We start from the raw sequence: 21,080 nt of genomic DNA, 5'->3' as shown, positions 1-21,080 counted from the left end.
AGCTGGAGCTAAAAATTGACTTTTTTTAAGTGTATTTCTTCAACATCTGAAATTGTGAGGAAAAGTTACTAACCCTTGAACAAAAAAACATTCATGGAAAGTTTCTGAATCTCAAGCATAGTGATATTTTGGCATAGTCTGTTCTGGGAAACAATACAAGAGAAACTTGGCCAGGATAGAGGCTGCATGAGTTCAAGAAACATTATCAAGGAAATACGGAAAACACAAATCAAATAACTGTTTTTCTCATTTAACCATCACTCCCTTCTTCTCTGACATCTTGGCAGTTGCCTGTGCATATTAAAACAAAAAAAAGGATGCTGGCCAGATTGCATAGTGGTTAGGTTTGCATGCTTTGCTATGGTGGCCAGAGGTTCATGGGTTCAAATCCCGGGGACAGACATATACTACTCATCAAGCCATGCTGTGGGGGTGACCCACATACAAAATAGAGGAGGATTGGCATGGATGTTAGCTCAGGGACAGTCTTCCTAAAGCAAAAAGAGGAAGATTGGCAACAGATGTTAGCTCATGGCCAATCTTCCTCACCAAAAAAAAAAAGTTCACAAGAGGTTAGGTATTCAAAGCCTAGTGCTATGTATAAGTCTGAAAAGGACTGGCTTTTGGAACGAAATTTATGACCAGGTAAAAAGAGCCATTTTAATCAAGGCTGTGGACAAGTTCAAATGTGACTAAGCCATTAATGATGAAAAAACTATTCCTCCAAGAATAAAACATCAAAAAGCATGTAGTTTTTAGGTTCTGATATTTTAATGAGATTCTTTTTTGTGTATTAAAATGTAAGGAAATGCTTATCTTCAAATCAGTCACCCTTGTGACTTTTCACACTATTTGAGCCATAGGGTCACGATCAGAATAAAAATGAAGAACATTCTGAAAACAACCAAGGAACTGGAAGAAGAAAGAAATTGTCATTCTTCAAATCTACATCTTCTGAAACAATGACTTATGCTAGGTTCTCAAAGCTGATGATCTAAGGGAATTCTGATACAAAGAAGAAAATTTCTTCATTTTGGACATAAGGGCATCCATTGGCTTCCATTTACAGACACACTCTCTACCCCTCCATAGCCAGTTAAAACAGACAGTCCAGGGAAGAGCAGTCCAAGGATTTGGATCTTCAGAGCTTGGATACAGGAGTGCTGGCTCTGCTGCCCTTGTCTCCTTAAAGGGCTTCAAGCACACTCTCAGTTTCAGGTCAAATGACCCATGTCTCCAGAAAAAATCCTGAAACAGAAAAATTATGATGGAAACGTGTTCCTGAACAGTATGGTTTTCCTTTTTTTCTCTGGAAAATACTCTCAGTAAGTTGTGGAATGACTTTCTAATAAGATAAATTTGAAATGGAAATAGAACCTGTGCACAGCATGGTGCCCGCTTCTCACATCACTGCATCCTTGAAAACTGCAATGTTCAGTTAACATTTGCTGAGTGCTTTTTGTATTTGTTTAATGAATCGGTAATGTCCTTTAACTATAATGTCCTTTAAATAAGAAATATCATAAATTAACTTTGATTTTCAAGCCAAAATTTTCAAGCCAAAATAAATTAAAAAGAGCTTTGATAAATTCCTCGGTTATTTAAGCAGTCTGATCACTAAATGAGATTCAGAGGCTGTGCCCAATAGATCCAAAAAAAACTGGCAAGAAGTAAATTGGGATAGAGAGAAAAAGACTATGTAGGAAGGGGGTTTTCTGTGATAGTAGTGGAGAGAGAAATACTGCCATCAAGGTGGGGTCAGGATGAAGGGGATTGTGCTGTCAGTGGGTTGCGGTCACTGAGGGAGGAGACCTCCAGAACTGTGGAGTAGGGAGGAATGGAGTCAGTAGGGATGAGAATCACATGATCACCAAGAGTGGGAGACACTTGTCCCAGCTGTAGGTCACAGGATTGGAGTTGGCCAGAGTTGTAAGGTCAGTAGAGGTAAGGTTCATGTGGTCAGTGGAATTGCTCTCTCAGAGTCAGCAAAAGTGGGAAACATAGAAACACAGGAATCAGGGGTCACCATATCAATAGATTTAGGGGATTTCCAGAGTAAGTTAAGTAAGAGATCCCAAGTGCAGTGGGAAAGAAGGAGTCACAAGGCCTGTAGGTATGGGGCCAGGAGGGTGGTGGATTCCAAGACAAAATCAAACCACATGAGTAAGGTGTGTGTGACTTAAGTGAAGATGGAAATTTGCACTGAGAAGTTTTGAAGTAGGTCTCTCTCTCAGAGAGAGAAGATATAAATATGAGAAAGTCTAGGGAATGGGATGTGTTATGGAATAATGTTTGTGACCCCTCCAAAATTCATATGTTGAAGACCTAAATCCCAATGTGTTGAAGCTCTAACTCCATAACTGTCAATTTAGAGAGGAGGCCTTAGGAGATCATTAAGGTGAGATAAGTTTATGAGGGTAGGGCCCTCATGATCAGATTAGTGGCCCTATAAGAAGAAACACCAGAGAGGTCGCTCTGTCTCTATGTGCATGAACCAAGGAAAGGCCATGTGTGGCCAAGGAAAGGCAAGAAGGTGGCCATCTGCAAGCCAGGAAGAGAACCCTCACTAGGAACTGAATCAGCCAGCACCTTGATCTTAGATGCTCCAGAACTGTGAGAAATAAATTTGTGTTATCTAAGACCCCCAGTCTACGGTATTTTGTTATGGCACCCTGAGCTAAGACACCGTGTGTCTACAAACTGACCCCCTTAAGTTTTGGCATGCTCTTCCCTTGGACCATGAGGAAAGACATATGAAACATACAATTTTTTGTTTTTTCCCCTTCCCTCAAAATCGTAATTCTCTTTAATCAGTCTAACCCTTCAGTAAGGTCTGAAAAATCCAGTCGGCCCTTTATGGTAGTGCTGCTGTGCATGAGTAGACAAGGCAGTGAGAAAGTGTGCATATTACACATGATACTGTCACGATAATTACTAATACTGCTATCTTTGTAGTAGTGGTGCCTGTGAGACCCTGGGCATGTAATTTAACCTCTCTGTGCTCAAGTGCCCTATCTGTAAAATAGTACATTTCTCAGCTGTTGTTGGGAAGAATAAATGAATTGCTATATATAAGGCATTTATGACAGTGCCATACACAGAATAAGTTCTCTATAAATATAAATTATTATGATATTATCCTGCCTCTCTCACGTTCCTTATTCCTTTGTTTTTGAATAACACTTTATTAGAACTACATCAATAGGTTGAGATAGTCTCATCTCAGGTTCGTTGGCAGGAACATTCAATAAGGACTCCTTGGGAATTTACAGTGGAGAGCACAGTATGTTCTCAATAAATGTGATCATAACATATAGCTCAAAATGCATCTCAAGACATTGATGTCCTTTGGTATTTTATCAGTAGTTACAACTATTTCAAACACTAATCAACCGATCAAAGATGTAGAGAAGTCACTGCCATAATTCTTTAGCAGTGCAGAAGATAATATGTCTCAGGTTCCTCAGAAGCAGGTCTAGGACATACAATCTCACGCATGTGATTTATTAGAAAAGTTATCCCAGTGAAAACAAATAAGGGGAAGCAATAAGTGGAAGGTAATTTAAGGTGAGGGAATAAATTAGTAGGTCTAAGTTAAGTTTTCAGCGTTAGGGAATGCCAGCTTGCAATTGTAATGAAGAACACGAGTTAGATCTCCAAGTTCAAGTTACACTGCTTGGTTTTGCATAGAGTCTCTACAATTTATATTTGGCATACAACATTGTGTGATTTTAAGGTGTAAAACGCCAATTTATTACATTTATATATTGTAATATGGTTGCTGCTTTAGCAATAATTATCACTTCTATAACATTACATAATTATTATATTAGTGTTTAGAATAATTTAGTTCTAGTCTCTTAGCAGGTTTGCTGATTATAAGACTATATTGTCATCTACATTCACTGTACTATGCATTGATCTCCAGGGCTGATTTACTACTCACTGTAAACTCACACCCTTAAAGTTCATTTCTATTCACTTTCCACATCAACCAACGTACTCCAGTGATGCTGAATTTTATTCATTTCCTCAAATGAGGAATATTTTCTTCACAAGTGCAGTTACTTCTGTTGAGCCTTTGTCCCCTCTTCCTTCCCTTCATTGGAAGATTTCCTTTTATCTTTCAGTTCTCATTCCATCTTCCAGGAAACCTTCCCTAAAAGCTCATGTCAGAGGTAAGCCCTTCTTCTAATTATTTTTTCACAACGTGGAGACAAATATGTAAACTCCTATGATATTTGATTCAATTCTTGACTTAATGTTCTATATACTCCTTATTTCTCTGTCTAATGAAGTCATTTGTGAACTGAGCATCTAAATATAAATTGTTCAGAAAAACTTTGGAAAGATAAGAGATATTAGATTCATGGTGCTGCTAGGAAACAAGATTTTAAGCTATGTAAGAATGATCAGCCTGATAAACGAAAACAAGATCTTGGAATATCTACAAAAGACACTTTTTGTCTGTTTTACATTGTATAAACATCCTGATACATTTCCTGTCATCGAAAAAGTCTACTTGACAATTTTGAATGAAATCTCTCCCTCCCAACAAAAATTCAGATTTCAATGAATGTTGTCTCTTATGTAAGTTTTAATTTTAAAGCTATACGTATACTCAGTTGTCATGGAAAACTATAAATCACTCTAATGTTTTTACTTTATATAAATAGTTGTTATACTTTTATTAGGGTTAAAAGTAATAGTAGTTTTTCCAGTTTTTATATCTTTAAGTTTCATTATATTAACAAGTGATTAAAATACAATGACTATGGTCTGCATGTGTCCCCCCAAAACCCATGTGTTGAAATCCCAACTCCCAAGTTGATGGCATTAGGACTCTGGTGTTTGGGAAGTGATTAGGTAACAGAGTCCTCATGAACGGGATTAGTGCCATTATAAAAGAAGCCCTAGAAAGCTTCCTTGCCCATTGTAGGGGAGGAAAAAGTTTCCTGGCCAGGTCTGAAAATTAAGCTGACAAAGAGAGATTAACAGGAGAAAAGCATACAAATTTATTTAATACAAGTTTTACGTGACAAGGGAGCCTACATAAGCAAATAAAGACCCAAACAAACAGTCAGACCTGAGTATTTTTCTGCTAGTTTTGATGAAGAGTGGACAGTTGTAGAGAAATATGACAGGTCAAGTAGAATGAGGTAAATGCAGTAAACTTGGGGACATTTAGCAAGCCCTGTTTCTTCAGATCCTTCTCTTGTCCTCAGAGAAAAGAATGCTCCTTTCCTCCAAGTATAGGGAGGACACATCTCACATGAAGGTTTTATGACCTGTTTCAGGGGAGAAGGGTGGGGAGAATGTCAAAGTGACCTCCCTGCTTCTCAAACTCCTTCAGCTTAAAATATTGAATATGCCAAGGTGCTATATTTTTGGGGTAGCGTGTCCTGAACTCCATCACTTTCCACCATGTGGGGTTACAGTGAAAAGACAGCCCTCTAAGAAGTGGGCCTTCAACTGACACCAAATCTGCCAGGATCTTGATCTTGGACTTCTCTGCCTCCAGAACAGAGAGAAATAAATTTCCGTTGTTTAAAGCCACTCTGTTTATGGAATATTGTTATAGCGGCTCACATGGACTGAGACAATAATTAATTCCAAAAAAAGAAAAAAAAACATAATTTCTTTAAGAAACAGTACAAGACAAGGTTCTGACAGAAACATAGTCAACATAAGAAAAGCATGAATCCTCAGGTTATGGTTGTCCTGTTTTCTACTACAGCCTGCTTTTATCACCTCATTCATTCCTTGTACCAAAACCAAACCAAGATTTTCCATAATCAGCTTTCTTCTCTACTATCCTTTTCTTAATTATATCAATTACCACTGAGACCCTTACATACAGGTATCCCTCACTAGCTGAACTTTTATTACCTGAAGCAATGTGTATGGAACTCCCAGCACTTCCAGCCTGCTCCACATCCTGGCTGAGCACGCCCAAGTTGAGATCACTGGTGCTTGCAATTGAAAGATGTCAACATGTGTAGGGGAAGAAAGTGTATGTCTAGGGGTTAGAGATGGGGCACCAATAGCCTCTGCTACAATGGGCAGGTGGTGGCCATTCTATTATTTTGTCTACTTTTGTATAAGTTTGAAATTCATCATAATAAAAAGAGTAAATAAAACAAAATAAAGGCCTAAAGTCATTGAAGAAGTTAGGCTAGTTAACATTGAGGGAGAAGAAAGATGAGGCAAACTTTTGAGGGAAAATAGAAACAGACTAAAGATTCAGGGGCTCTAAAAATTACTGTGGCAGTATACTGAGGTGGTAATAAACCTTAGAGGACATAGCTCTTTATGAGCAAAAGATGCCAGATGCTAAGCGCTGGGCTCCCAACCTGTACGAGGATGATTAATCCTACTAGATTCAAGAGATCCAAAATCTCAGAATTCAGAGGCCATAGACCTTGGACAATTGGAGATTTTAAAATGCTCCTGATGAATTGAAGATTAGTGGTCCTTTACCCTTTATCCTGAATTTGAATAAACATTCTGTATCTTGGTTGGTCCCAATGATGCCTGAGATTAAAATACTACACAGCCTGCTGGAACAAGGCTGTGTAGTATTTAAATTAGCTCAGACTAAATTTAAGTTGATTTAGTGAAAATTTTAAAGTGAACATTTGGCAGTCAGGGATTATGAATAAAATTTCAAACATGTCATCCTGTTATTATAAAATCCTTAGTGTTATTTAATGTTCATCTCTATCACTAAATAGTATGCTCCAATGGGATCTAAGGTGACCTCTAGGGTCTTCATCACTGTAATCCCAGTTTTCAGTAAAGTACCCAGCATAGAGTACACAATAAATATTGAAGGGATAAGTAAATGAATCCTGGATGTGCCTCTCTCATTAAGCTAGGAAACACAAAAAGGAACCAAGTTTGAGGATAAAGATCGTGATTTTTGTTTTGGACATATTGAGATATATAAGACATGTCAAGTATGGAGTTGCTAATAAATTGGTCACCGATACATCCTAGTTTTCACAAAACAGTCCAGATCTGTGCTTCTTATCTTAGGATCTCAAGGATTTCAGCATTTGCCTCACCATCTTGCACTCTCAAAAGTGCCCCCATTTTAAAAGCAAATTATGTGGTCACACCAGTTATATGGGTCTGGAACTCAAGACTTTAGTGGCTGTGTCCTATGTCCAATTAGTTAAGCTGAAACTACCTTTCCTAGAATTTCCTTCTCTGTATAGTTCAAGGTTAGTGTACACAAGAGATATTTTGTGTGAGATTTGGAAGGCAGAGGTGAAGCAGTAGGTGTATTCTTTTTACATGTAGAAAGCTGATAAGGGGCACAATTGCAGTTCACAGAGATTTTCAATTACTTGTCTTGCAGATGTGGGGCAGTAGTTCAGCCGACAACTCCTTCAGCTCCCACCCAGATCTCCTCCTTCATCTTCTCCGACTCTTGGGCTAGGTGGGAGTGTATCATTATGAGAAACAGCACCAGCTTCATTTGCAGATCACCTGCATCATCAAAGCTGGAGGATTAGATGATTGGAGGTGGTAAGAGACCAACAGACTTTTCAGCTCATCTCATGGATTACAGTCATGCACCGCATAATGATGTTTTGGTCAATGATGGACCACATATACAACAGTGGCCCCATAAGATTAGTAACATATAGCCTAGGTGTGTAGTAGGCTATACCATCCAGGTTTGTGTAAGTACACCCTATGATCTTTGCACAACAATGAAATAACCCGATGATGCACTTCTCACAATGTATCCTAAACGTGTGTGACTTAAAAATCCTTATTTTTTTTTCTTACTATTGATGATGTCACACTAATTAAGAGGGAGACAAAAAGAAACAAAAAGCAAAGCCTGTTTGGTGAGGCTATGTGCGAAGGCCATTAAACAGGTTATTCTATTTGTTTCCTTAGTGAAACAATTTGGGCACTACTACTCCCATGTACAGCTGCAGAAACTTCAATTCAGAGAAGGATGGAGAGAAAAATCATTAATCCATTCAGCAATTATTTCCTGACCATCTATTATAGTCCAAGAACTCTGCCAACTTCCAGCAGAATGAAAATGAATATGAGAGCACCTCACCCTCAGTGGGAGTGACCAAGGGAAGACAGACAAACAAAAGTTGCCAAAAAGGTCATGTGGCCACTTATAAAGTTATTAAACAGATGATGTGAGATCAGAAAGGGAAAGAGAGAGAATACAAGTAGTTCCCTACAGGTGGGTCTTTGGTTGATGAGATACTAAAAACTATATTTAAAACTCATAGGCAGGGCCGGCCCGTGGCTTAGCGGTTAAGTGCGCGCGCTCCGCTACTGGCGGCCTGGGTTCGGATCCCGGGCGCACACCGATGCACCGCTTCTCTGGCCATGCTGAGGCTGCGTCCCATATACAGCAACCAGAAGGATGTGCAACTATGACATACAACTATCTACTTGGGCTTTGGGGGGAAAAAAAAAGGAGGAGGATTGGCAATAGATGTTAGCTCAGAGCCGGTCTTCCTCAGCAAAAAGAGGAGGATTAGCACGGATGTTAGCTCAGGGCTGATCTTCCTCACAAAAAAAAAAAAAAATAGGCAAATTCGACCAAATAATTGTAGAGATAACCCAAAAGAATAGTTTTATAAGAATATGTAGCAATTAAATTAATTAAAAATTAATAATGATGTGAAAATTGACCATATTTTATGGTATATTACACCTATTTATAGAGCACCAGCCATTAAAATCGTTTGCTACTAGAGTACAAATAGAAAGATCAAAGGAATCAATGAAAAAGACCAAGCAGAAATTTGATATAAGATGAAGGTAGCATTTCAAGTAAGTAGAGAGAAGATGAATGTTCAATAAACGTGGATGAAAAAAATAGTATATCATTCAGAAAAATACTTGTTAGATCATTACCACATATTTTGCATAAAATAAAAATCAAAATGTACAAAAGTTTTATAGATGTGAGAACTATTTTGAGTAATTTATACTCTTTCAGTGAGAAAGACTCTGCAATAAAAGCAAAGTCAGGCAATATTAAGGAAAACATTGATAGACTTGATTTGATATAAATTTAAAACTTTTATATAGCAAAACAAAAACAAATATCAAGTTTAAAGATAGACAGAAAGGGAAAAATATTTGCAACATATAACAAAGACAAAAATTTGTCATCTTTAATATGTAAAGAGTTTATCAAAATGTACACATAAACATGAAAAAAATAAACACATGAAAAGGAAAATCAGTAGAATATTAAAATGCATATACAAACACCTGAAATACAAAATGTAAATAAACCTTAAATGTCATTAATATCCAAATAAGTGTAAAAGAAACACAATAAAAACAAAGTTGACAAAGACTAAAATAAATAATAATGTCAACATTAGCCAGCATATGTGGAAATGGAAAAGGTTATATATTGCTGGTAGAAATATAAATTAGAAGGCAATTGCATGAAGAAGACACGAAGAAATGGAAAGATATTCAGTGCTCTTGGATTGGAAGAATTAACATAGTTAAGATGTCCATACTTCCTATGGCAATCTATAGATTCAATGCAATCACTATCAAAGTTCCAACAACATTTTTCACAGAAATAGAACAAGGAATCCTAAAATTTATATGGAACAACAAAAGACCCAGAATAGCTAAAGGAATCCTGAGAAAAAAGAACAAAGCTGGAGGTATCACACTCCCTGATTTCAAAATATACTACAAAGCTATAGGAACCAAAACAGCATGGTACTGGCACAAAAACAGACACACAGACCAATGGAATAGAATTGAAAACCCAGAAATAAACCCACACATCTATGGACAGCTCATCTTTGACAGAGGAGCCAAGAACATACAATGGAGAAAAGAAAGTCTCTTCAACAAATGGTGTTGGGAAAACTGGATAGCCACATGCAAAAAAATGAAAGTAGACCCTTACCTTACACCATACACAAAAATTAACTCCAAATGATGAAAGACTTGAATATAAGACTTGAAACTATGAAACTTCTAGAAGAAAACATAGGCGGTACGCTCTTTGACATCGGTCTTAGCAACATATTTTCAAGCACCATGTCTGACTGGGCAAGAGAAACAATAGAAAAAATAAACAAATGGGACTACATCAAACTAAAAGGCTTCTGCACAGCAAAGGAAACCATCAACAAAACAAAAAGACAACCTAACAATTGGGAGAAGATATTTGCAAACCATACATCTGATAAGGGGTTAATCTCCAAAATATATAAAGAACTGATGCATCTCAACAACAAAAAAACTAACAACCCAATTAAAAAATGGGCAGAAGACCTGAACAGACATTTCTCCAAAGAAAATATCCAGATGGCCAACAGACACATGAAAAGATGTTCAAAATCATTAACTATCAGGGAAATGCAAATCAAAACTACAATGAGATATCACCTCACGCCCATCAGAATGGCTATAATTAACAAAGCAAGAAACAACATGTGTTGGAGAGGATGTGGAGAGAAGGGAACTCTCATACACTGCTGGTGGGAGTGCAAACTGGGGCAGCCACTATGGAAAACAGTATGGAGATTCCTCAAAAAATCAAGGATAGAACTACCATATGATCCAGCTATTCCACTGCTGGGTATTTATCCAAAGAACTTGAAAACACCAACGCGTAAAGATACATGCACCTCTGTGTTCATTGCAGCGTTATTCACAATAGCCAAGACTTGGAAGCAACCTAAGTGCCCATCAAGGGACGAATGGATAAAGATGTGGTATATATACACAATGGAATACTACTCAGCCATAAGAAACGATGAAATCCAGCCATTTGTGACAACATGGATGGACACTGAGGGTATTATGCAAAGTGAAATAAGTCAGAGGGAGAAGGTCAAATACCGTATGATTTCCTTCATTAAGTAGTAGATAATAATAACAATAAACAAACACATAGAGACAGACATTGGATTGGTGGTTACCAGAGGGGAAGGGGAGAGGGGGGAGGGCAAAAGGGATAATTCGGCACATGTGTGTGGTGATGGGTTGTAATTAGTATTTGGGTGGTGAACATGATGTAATCTGTGCAGAAATAGAAGTATAATGATGTACACCTGAAATTTATACAATGTTATAAACCAATGTTATGGCAATAAATAAAAAATTTAAAAAAAAACAACAAAAAGAATTCCAATGGAAATGATAGAAACAGGACATTCAATAGGCAATTCACAGAAGAAATGCAAATGCCTCAAAACTGACCGTGTAAAGAATGTTCATCCTCATTTGGAATTGGAAAAATGTAAAATAAAATAATAGTTATTATTTCCCTCACATTAGATTACCAAAAATGAAATAGACTGAAATCACCCACTGTATTTTTGATGTGAGGGGGCAAACAGACATGAAAAATGTAGGCATGGACATTTATAAAATCTCTCTGGAAGGCTATCTGATCTTATTTTCTGAACAACACTATTTTCAGGACTTTATATTTTGGAAATAATTATAGGTATGCATAGCTTTGTTTAAAGAATGTTCACATATAGAATTGTTTCCAGAATAAAACAACCTACAGTCTAACAGTAGGTGAAGTGTGAAGTAATTTATAGTTTTCCTCTATAACACAGTCTATACAGGATAGAGAAATGGGTAAGAGGGAAGATGTCTGAGTCCCACAGACATGGGTTGGATCCTTGTACCCCCATTTCTTAGCTCTGTGCCCTGACAATTTATTTAGCTCCTTTATGCCTCAGTTTCTTAATATAAAATGGATATAATGTCACAACTTCATTGTATGGATGCAAAGATTAAATTAAGCACTTAAGGGAAGTATTTTGCACAATGTCTGGCTACTACATTCAAGAAATGGCTGCTAAGATAATAATGATGATGCAATAAAGTTAAGCCATTAAAAGATAAGTAGACTATATTTTCCATAAAAAGATGTCTGAGACACTGTTGAGTTAAAAAGTGGGTTGCAAAATAACATGTAGAAGTATGATTCATATATATGGGGTGTGGGTGTGTGTGTCCTTCCTTGATTCCACAGATAATACCCTTACCACACTGATAAACTCAACACACAACAAAACTTAGAACCCAGGTAGAGACTGTACAGTATATATAAAGAACGGTTATCTCTCTCTCTCTCTCAAAGGTAGGATTTGTAGATTTATGTACAGATGTGTGCATATGTAGATTGGGAAAGAATGTAGTTTAATCTCCAAACAGGAAAGGAAAGTAATAAATGAGTGAAAAAGGAGCTAAATGAGATGAAATGTCCTAGCGTTTATACTCCAAGGAAGGCCAGGAATAATTATTCTTTCACATTCTAAAGATTTAATATCACTGTCCACGCTGCTAATTAATTCAACAATGATGTCTCTTTTTTCTAATATGAAAAGAAAATTAGTAAGAAATAAATGAGTGGGAAAATAGAATAAAGAGAATAGAAGTTAGAAGAAAGCAGGGAAGGGAAGCTGAACACAGAGGACACAAATCCAGAGATGTGGAGAAAAAGCAGAAGGAAGAAGGGAAGACAGGAAGAGCTCTGGTAAATTAGGCTGTTTCCTCAAACTGAAAGGATGGGCAATGAATCTTATCCCTCTGAGGGCCTCTGAGGCCCTAACAACATTGTAACTAATACGGCCTTTCCAGATATCTTCTCTTAATGACTCTGTCTCACATGTACACAACTGCATCCCTCAGGATTATTCCTTATCATACACACACCCCCCTGCTACATAGACCTACTCACTCAGCTTACAAACAATATCTCACTCAAACATGCGGTCCACACGTCCCAGATATACTCACATTCTTATATACATACATACATACATACATATATACATATAAGTATTTCACATTCTTATATACATACCCTCATGGCCAACAAATCTTGCAGGACAACAAAAGGAGTCACAGAGTAGGTACTGAGCCACTTGGATACTGACTGAGGCTGGGTCATATGGGAACCCACCATGCCTGACTTGTAGGGGAAGGATGTTGGAGTATGGGGTATATGTGTGATGGCATCAGCAGTGGGGGCTAGTATCCTCCTCTGGACTAGAAGGACAGCACTAATTGTAACTGAATCCACTCTCCTCCATCTGCCCTAATGCACCAGGGGTGACAGCATTCACAGGACAGTGTAACATATAGTCCTGGTCCCTTCACATCTCCTAGACCCAGAGCACGCTCAAGAGCAAGAAGCTCTTGGTGGGGTTCCTTAAAGCAAGATTCCTAGTTTCCTTCCAGCTCCCTGGCTGTTCCAGATGGTGAAACAAATGCAAGCTGAGGGAAACAATGAAGACTGAAGGGCTGACAGCAGAGGGCAGGGGAGAATCAGGCAGAGTTGCTTTTCATCGGCAAGAGGAAAGTAATGTGAGAGGGTGCTGTCTCTGTGATCTGTCTGGAAACAGCCTCATCCCTGAAGGAGAGTCTGGAAGACGATTTTTGGGGTGGGATTCTGGGGAGAAGAGTAGGAATAGAATTGTTGTCTCTGGGATTCTGGCAAGGAAAACACTGATGTGTCAGAGAGTAAATGACAAAGATCATCTTTCCTTATCATAAGGAATATGATCTTTCCCAACACCATGCCCACCTCCCAACTCCGAACCAGTATTGCAGGATCCTACAGACTGAGGGCCACCAGCTCCTTCCAACTCTCACCTAAGGGCCCAGGAGAGGCAGAAATTGTTCTGAGGGGTCATTGGTGAAGGAATGGAGTATCAAGTGTGGAGGGAGTGATTTCTGTAGTCTGCAGATCCACTCTTGAAGGACAGCAACAAATGTAGGCTGGCTCCTGAGCAATGCCTCCCAAGGCCTGCTCTAGAGTCATCCTACGAGTGTGCCTCCATTCCAAGCCTTTCTGCCTTACCTGATTCAAGGTACAAACTCCAATTCTCCCAGGTCCCTTCTGTACAGAGGATTTTCCTTTGAGGAAATATTTAAAGGTGAGGTCCTGGGAGTGATGTAAACAGGGCATTCCCTGGAGCTTTAAGAGCCCTCAACTTCATTATCTTTCATCCTCTGAGACACCCTAGGGCACTCTGTGTTATGTTTGAATCACAGACTGAAGTCTCCAAATCATGGTCACCCCTCTTTCAAACCTTACACCAATGTCATTCAAAATTGCATCAGTGGATGTATTCTCAGAGGTTCATAAGTTATTAAACTTGTGTTTTCACTTATATGATAATTAAATAGAAATAAAAATGAACAGATACTGTCCCTCTTTATCCAGGGGATAAGTTCCCAACCCCTAGTGGATGCCTGAAATGGAAGATAGTAGCGACCCTATATGTATCATGTTTTTCCTATACATACATATTTGAGATGCAAGCAAAACTAGCACAAATTTCTTTTTCCTTCTTCACAATTTCACAGATAGAAGATTCATTCTTACTGTAGATCTTAGCAATCTCAGCATATGATTTTTTTTCTTACTTTATTTAGTAGAAAACTTTCACATTTTCACTTAAAAGAAGCACTTTATTGCTTCTTTGTGGCATATCCAAATTGCCAGCATCACTACTCTTGCCCTTTGGGGCCATTCTTAAGTAAAATAAAGGTGACTTGAACACAAGCACCATGATACTGGGACAGATGACCTGATAACAGAGATGGCTTCTAAGTGACTGAGGGCGGGTAGCTGATACAGTGAGGATACACTGGACAAAGGGAGGATCCATGTCCTGGCAGGATGGAGCAGGATGGTGTGAGATTTCATCACCATACTCAGAATGGCATGTGATTCAAAAATCATGAACTATTTATTTCTGGACTTTTCCATTTAGTGTTTTCAGACTGCAGTGACTGCGGGTAACTGAAACTGCAGAAAGCAAAACCACGGATAAGGGGGGACTACTCTGTTGGATTGTCTGAATGCCAGCTTTCTCACTGAGTAATGCAATTAGATTGCAGGGCTTGCACTTTCCTTTTGGTTTATGGTGGTTTTGGTGCCACATGATGACCTTAAGTGGTAGAGTTTAATTTGGTTAGCACTGTCCTGATATCAATACGACAACAGGGGTTCTGAGTGTGCTGTTACATTAAAGTTGTATACTGTACTGGACATAAAATCAAAGCTTTTCATTTGTGGGGATAATTCACAGTCAAAGGACAGCTCTGTGGAATGAGAATTTAGTTTCTTAAACTGTTCAATTAAGACTTTGGTCTGACCACATGAAAATGGAACTACTCATATAATACTCTCAAGCTGATGAAAAAAATTCTTAAAGCAAGTTTAATGACACATCCATATCATCTGAAGGCCAAACGATATAAGATAAAAATGGTGTAAGAATCAAGTGATCAGATGGAAGTACAGGCCTGTAAGATTCAAGGAAATGCCCCGGAAGCTGTTAGTCCCCGAATCACGTTTCAAGTGGCAATTTAGTGTCAGCAAAACATTATCTATCACATTGAGAAAATGCTATTAATTTGAATTCTCTTGTTTCACTCATTTTGTGGCTTGGCTTACACATTTTTTGTAGTTTAGTTTTGGTTTCATAGCATATATGAATCTAAATCATTAAAAATAAATGGATTATGGGGCTGGCCCCGTGGCTTAGCGGTTAAGTGTGCGCGCTCCGCTACTGGCGGCCGGGGTTCGGATCCCGGCGCGCACAGACGTACCACTTCTCCGGCCATGCTGAGGCCGCGTCCCACATACAGCAACTAGAAGGATGTGCAACTATGACACACAACTATCTACTGGGGCTTTGGGGGAAAAAAAGGAGGAGGATTGGCAATAGATGTTAGCTCAGAGCCGGTCTTTCTCAGCAAAAAGAGGAGGATTAGCACGGATGTTAGCTGAGGGCTGATCTTCCTCACAAAAAAAAATAATAATAAAAAAATTAAAAATAAATGGATTATGTTCTATGGTATAAATATGCCATGATTTATTTAACCGTATCCATATTAATGGACATTTGGGTTATTTCCAATCTTTGGACATTAAAACAGTGCCACAGTGAACATCACTGAACATATATCTTTGTGTCCTTGTCCAATACATTTGAATAGTAAGTTTTCTGAGGCTTGATTGCTGTCTAAAGGCATATGCCTTTAAAATATCAATAGATATTGTCAGTTACATTAATTTACACTCCCATCAAAATTGCATGAAAGTTCCTATTTAGTTACACCTTTACTAACATTTGGTATTGTCAAACTCTTCAATTTTTTGAATCTGTTAGGTAAAAAAAAAAATTTCACTGTTATTTTATTATATGATACTTTATACTTGAGGATCAGCAAAATGTTCTTGATCATTTTTCTTTTTTCTGTGAAGGGACCATTTATTTTCTTTGTTAATTTTCTTTTATTAAGCTGTTTAACTTTCTTTTACTGCTTTGTAAAATCTTTGAATATTATGAAAAATTGGCTCCTTGATTTTGCCTCAGAAGGAAATCTTTTTCCACTTTGCCGGTTGACTTTCTTTATGGATTTTTGTATCACACGAGTATTTTATAATGTAATCTAGGCAAATCAATCAGTCTTTTTCCTTATGACTTCTGATTTTTGTGTTAATATTTGAAAGGCCTCTGTTACTAAAAGATTATGCTTTTTAAAAATCACACATTTTTTCTTCTAAGATTTTCATGTGTTTCCTTACATATGTGGCTTCAGTTACATCTTGATGTATCTAGAATTTATTTTTATATAAGGAGTGAGGTAGGGATCCACACTTCTTTCCCCAAATGGTCACTCAGCACCATTTATGGAAAAATTTCCCAACAGTTTAAAATGTCTTTTATATGAGAGACTAAATTCCTGCTAGATTTGGTCTATTTTTACACTCTCTAGTCTGTTCCTTTTCTGACTTTCTATTTCTGTATAAGTGCCAGGAAATCTTAATTTCTCATGTTTTTTGTTTGTTTATTTTTCTGATTCTCAGATATAGAGAAGTGAATTAATTACATTCCTCAGTGTTTCACAGACTACTCTGATTTGTGATTTCAAAGCCCATCTCTTGTTTGCTTACTTATTCATTTACTTTATTTATTGTTTGCTTAATATATACCCATCCTTCAGTCTCATTGACTTCATAACCATTCCAATGTCTGCAATGCTTTGATTTCATTCTCAAAAAATAATTTTTTGTTTGTGCATGTATTTTTAATTGATATAAATGATATGTTATATACCCCTTTGTTTATTATCTTTTTAACTCAGCTCTAAGTCTTTTAGATCATTCATATTCCCACGTGTGCATAAACTCTCTTCTTTCTAACTGCTGTGGAATATCCTTGGTGTTCATCCACTGCATTTTCATTTATCTCCTGTCCCACTGAGGGATATCCAAATTACACAACACCTGGCCAACACAGGTAAGAGAACCACAAATATCTCAGCAATGTACCATATGAGTCTGTGTGAGAATTTTTTTTGGCTTTATATTTAGCAATAATTCTTATGTCATAGAATATACATAAGCATAAGATGACCAAGTAATACTGGATTCCTTCCCAGAATGGCTGTACCTCTCTACATTCTTCCCAAATGTGAATGAGAGTTCCTCTATTTTCTACTTTTTTGCCAACACTTTATAGAATTTGACTTTCTAATTTCTGCATATCTATTACAAGTTTAAAAAAATATCTCTTTGTTCTAATTTGTATACCTTTGGTTACTAATAAATTTGAGTATTGCCTTATTCTTTACTGAAGACAAATCTTAGATTTTGATGAAATCAAATGCATCACGTTTTTCACTATAATTTCTGCCTTTGTAGGTCAGAAAGATGTTCTCCTATGTTTTCTTCTATAATGCCATTGCCCTATTTTAACGTTTAGATATTTAATTCATTTAGAGGCTACCTTCTTGTATCATGTTAGGTAAGGATCCAGCTTTAATTTTCTCTATGGAGTAAGCTAATTTTACCAACACTATTTACTAAACTATTTGTCCTCTCCCTAATGAGTTTTGGAATAACTTTGTCATACATTAAATTTCCTCTTGGGTTTATCTATGAGCTCTCAATTCTGTTTGTTTATTAGTCTTTTTTTGCACCAATACCACCTGGTTTTTATTTTTGTGGCTTGGCAACTTGTCTTAAAATCTGGTAGGGTATTCCTACCCCACCCTTTTAATATTCTGACTAAGTGTGAATTGTTATTTATCCACATAAATTTGAGAATAAATCTATTGAGTTACTCAAAAAGTCCATCTGAAAATGTTTTTGGCATTACTCTAAATTAATAGATCAATTTGGGAGAAATGAAATCTTTATAATATTAAAGCCATCTGATCCACAAAATAAAGTATTCATGCATTTACTCAGATCATCTTCTACTTTACTAGAGCTATGTTTTTCCCCATAAAGGTCTCGTTTCTACACACTTTATAATTTTTGTTGCTATTGTGAAATTGCTCCATATTTTAAAAATTATATTTTCCAGTTGATTACTGCTGGTAGAGAAATTTTTCTTTTTTTTTTTTTAGGTTTGAGCTCTGATCTACGAAACTTGCAAATCTTCCTTTATTACTTCTAACAGCTTGTTCACTGAAGATTTCTGTTTTTGTTTTTTTCTAGGTGGGTAATCATAGGATCAGCAAAAAGTACAGTTTTATTTCTTTCCTTCCAATTCTTATATCTTTTTTTTCTTCCTGGTGTTTTCAGTGACTCTCAGTGCCGTGCTAAACCTGATGGTGATAGCAGCATTCTTCTCTTGTACATGATCTTAGAGACTGCACCTAAAATTTCTACATTAAATATGAGACGTAGTATTGGGTTTTGGTGTATAATCAATCAGGTAAAAGAATCTTTATTGTAATCCTAGCTTATAAAGATTAAAAAAATAATAAATAGGTGTTTTTCTTTAACAAATATTCTTCCTACATTACTGAGATTATTATCTGATGTTTATTCTGCAGTATAATAATTTGTGAATTTCCTTGTAGGGTTTCTGATGTTGAAACATATTTGCATTCCAGAGACAATTTATGTTTGATCATGCTGTTTTATTTTTAAACACATTTTTGAATTTATTAGCTCCAATTTTAGTTAGGATTTTTGCATCTACATTCGTAGGTGAAATGAATCTATATTTTTCTTTTCTCATATACACTATTACATAGTTTTGTACTACTCAAATTTACACAAGTTTTATAAAATAAGACAGGAAGCATTAACTTTTTTCCCTTTTAGGGAAAAATGTATAAAGAAAGTAATGGACTGTTTCATGAAAGGCTGGTAGAAGAGAACTGTAAGACTATCCAGACCTGGAGTATACTGAGGGGGGAGGTCTTTGTGGTTTTATTTTCAGTGGTATTGGTCATTTCAAGTTCTCCTGCAATTCTTTTGTACATCAGTTTTGCATTTTATGTTTTCTACAAATTTATTCATTTCATCTATTTTAAAATTTATTGCCATATAGTTGTTCATAATAGTCTTTCATTTAACAAAAGTTTTATCTGTAGTTATTTTTCTGTTATTCTGTATTTTGTTGATTTGCATTTTCTCTCTCTCTAAAAAGTCACTCTTTTTTTTTCAAACAAAAGTCATGACTCTCATTTTTTTCCTTAAATAATGCATCATAAGAGAAAAATATTGCTCCACATAATTTGCAGGAAATGCAATGGTTTGGAGTTGTGTTACTCGAGAAGCAACAAAATCTTCAGAGCACTTTTGTCCTGCATTTTAATAAATACATTTGGGTCCCTAGTGTTGTCATTATTTCGTGTGTTTCTTCTACTATTCATTTACTCAATTGTGGTAAAATACATATATCATAAAATTTACCATTAAAATGTACAATTCAGTGACATTTAGTACATTCATGATGTTATGAAATTGTCACCACTATCTAGTTCTAGAACATTTCATCACCCTGAAAGGAATCCCTATGCCATTCACTGTATGGTATCATCACCCTCTCCAGCTACTATCTGCCACTAATCTGCTTTCTATCGCTATGTATTTCTATCTCTATGTATTTGCTCATTTTAGGTATTCCATGTAAATAGAATAATACAGTATGTGGCTTTTAGTGTCTTGCTTCTTCCACTCAGCATGTTTTCAGAGTTCTTCTATGTTGTAGCATATATCAGCACTTCATTTCTTTTTATGATTGAATAATATTTGTTGTATGGGTATACCACATTTTGTTTATTCATTCCTCAGTTGAGGGACATTTGGGTTGTCTCCATCTTTAGGCTATTGTGAATAGTGCTGCTATGAACATTCACGTACCAGCATTTGTTTGAACACTTATTTTCCATTCTCTTGGGTATATACCTAGGAGTGGAATTGTTGAGTCAGATGGAAATTCTATACTTAACTTATTGAGGAATGGTCAAGCTGTCTCTCACAGTGGCTGCACCATTTTACATTCCCAACAGCAATGTGTGGGGGCCCAATTTCTCCACAACCTTACCAATATTCCTTCCTTCCCTCCTTCCCTCCTTCCTTTCTTCCTTCCTCCCTTCACTTGATTATCAATGGAGTCCCTGCTATGAGCCAGGAATTTTGCTACATGTTGTGGATATAGAGCAATATAAGACACGGCCTCTGGTTGTTATATAAATGAGCCAAAGACAGCCTCTTTATGTTGTCTCTTAGGTTGTTTATTTCTTCACTGTAGTCTGGGACCCATTAGCTCAAAAGCCCACTGGTGCCACACTCAAAATTTTACACAGTTGTTTTTGCTATAGCCCAAATAAATATATTTTAGCCAGTTAGTGCCTGCCTGCTTTGCATACCTTGCAAAACTTACCCCAATATCTGTTAACCATAGAAAGACAAACTCCGTGGCTATAAAGCCCCCAAGCTGCTGCTGCCCTTTGGAGCTCTCTGATTCAGAGACGGCCCACGGAACTGTTGAGTATGTCACCTGGACATGTAGGCCCTTCTCTGAGCCCCTGGGAATTCCCTTGTCCTCCTTCCCTTCTGAGTGGTGGCCCCACCCCTCCACGGTCCCCTCCTGTGGGGGGCTTATCCTGCACACAAACCTGTCAGTCACCCAAATAAAGCTAATGTGCTACTGCCGTGGTCATGTTTTTTTCCTTGATCAGCCCTGAAATCCCTCAAACCTCCTACACAAAAGTTACACATGTTTTATTCAATGACTGCTTGAGAGGAAGAAGTAAATATTATT

The sequence above is a fragment of the Diceros bicornis genome, chromosome 7 (assembly GCF_020826845.1).
Source record: "Diceros bicornis minor isolate mBicDic1 chromosome 7, mDicBic1.mat.cur, whole genome shotgun sequence".
NCBI lineage: Eukaryota > Metazoa > Chordata > Mammalia > Perissodactyla > Rhinocerotidae > Diceros > Diceros bicornis.
This window is presented reverse-complemented; position numbering follows the sequence as displayed.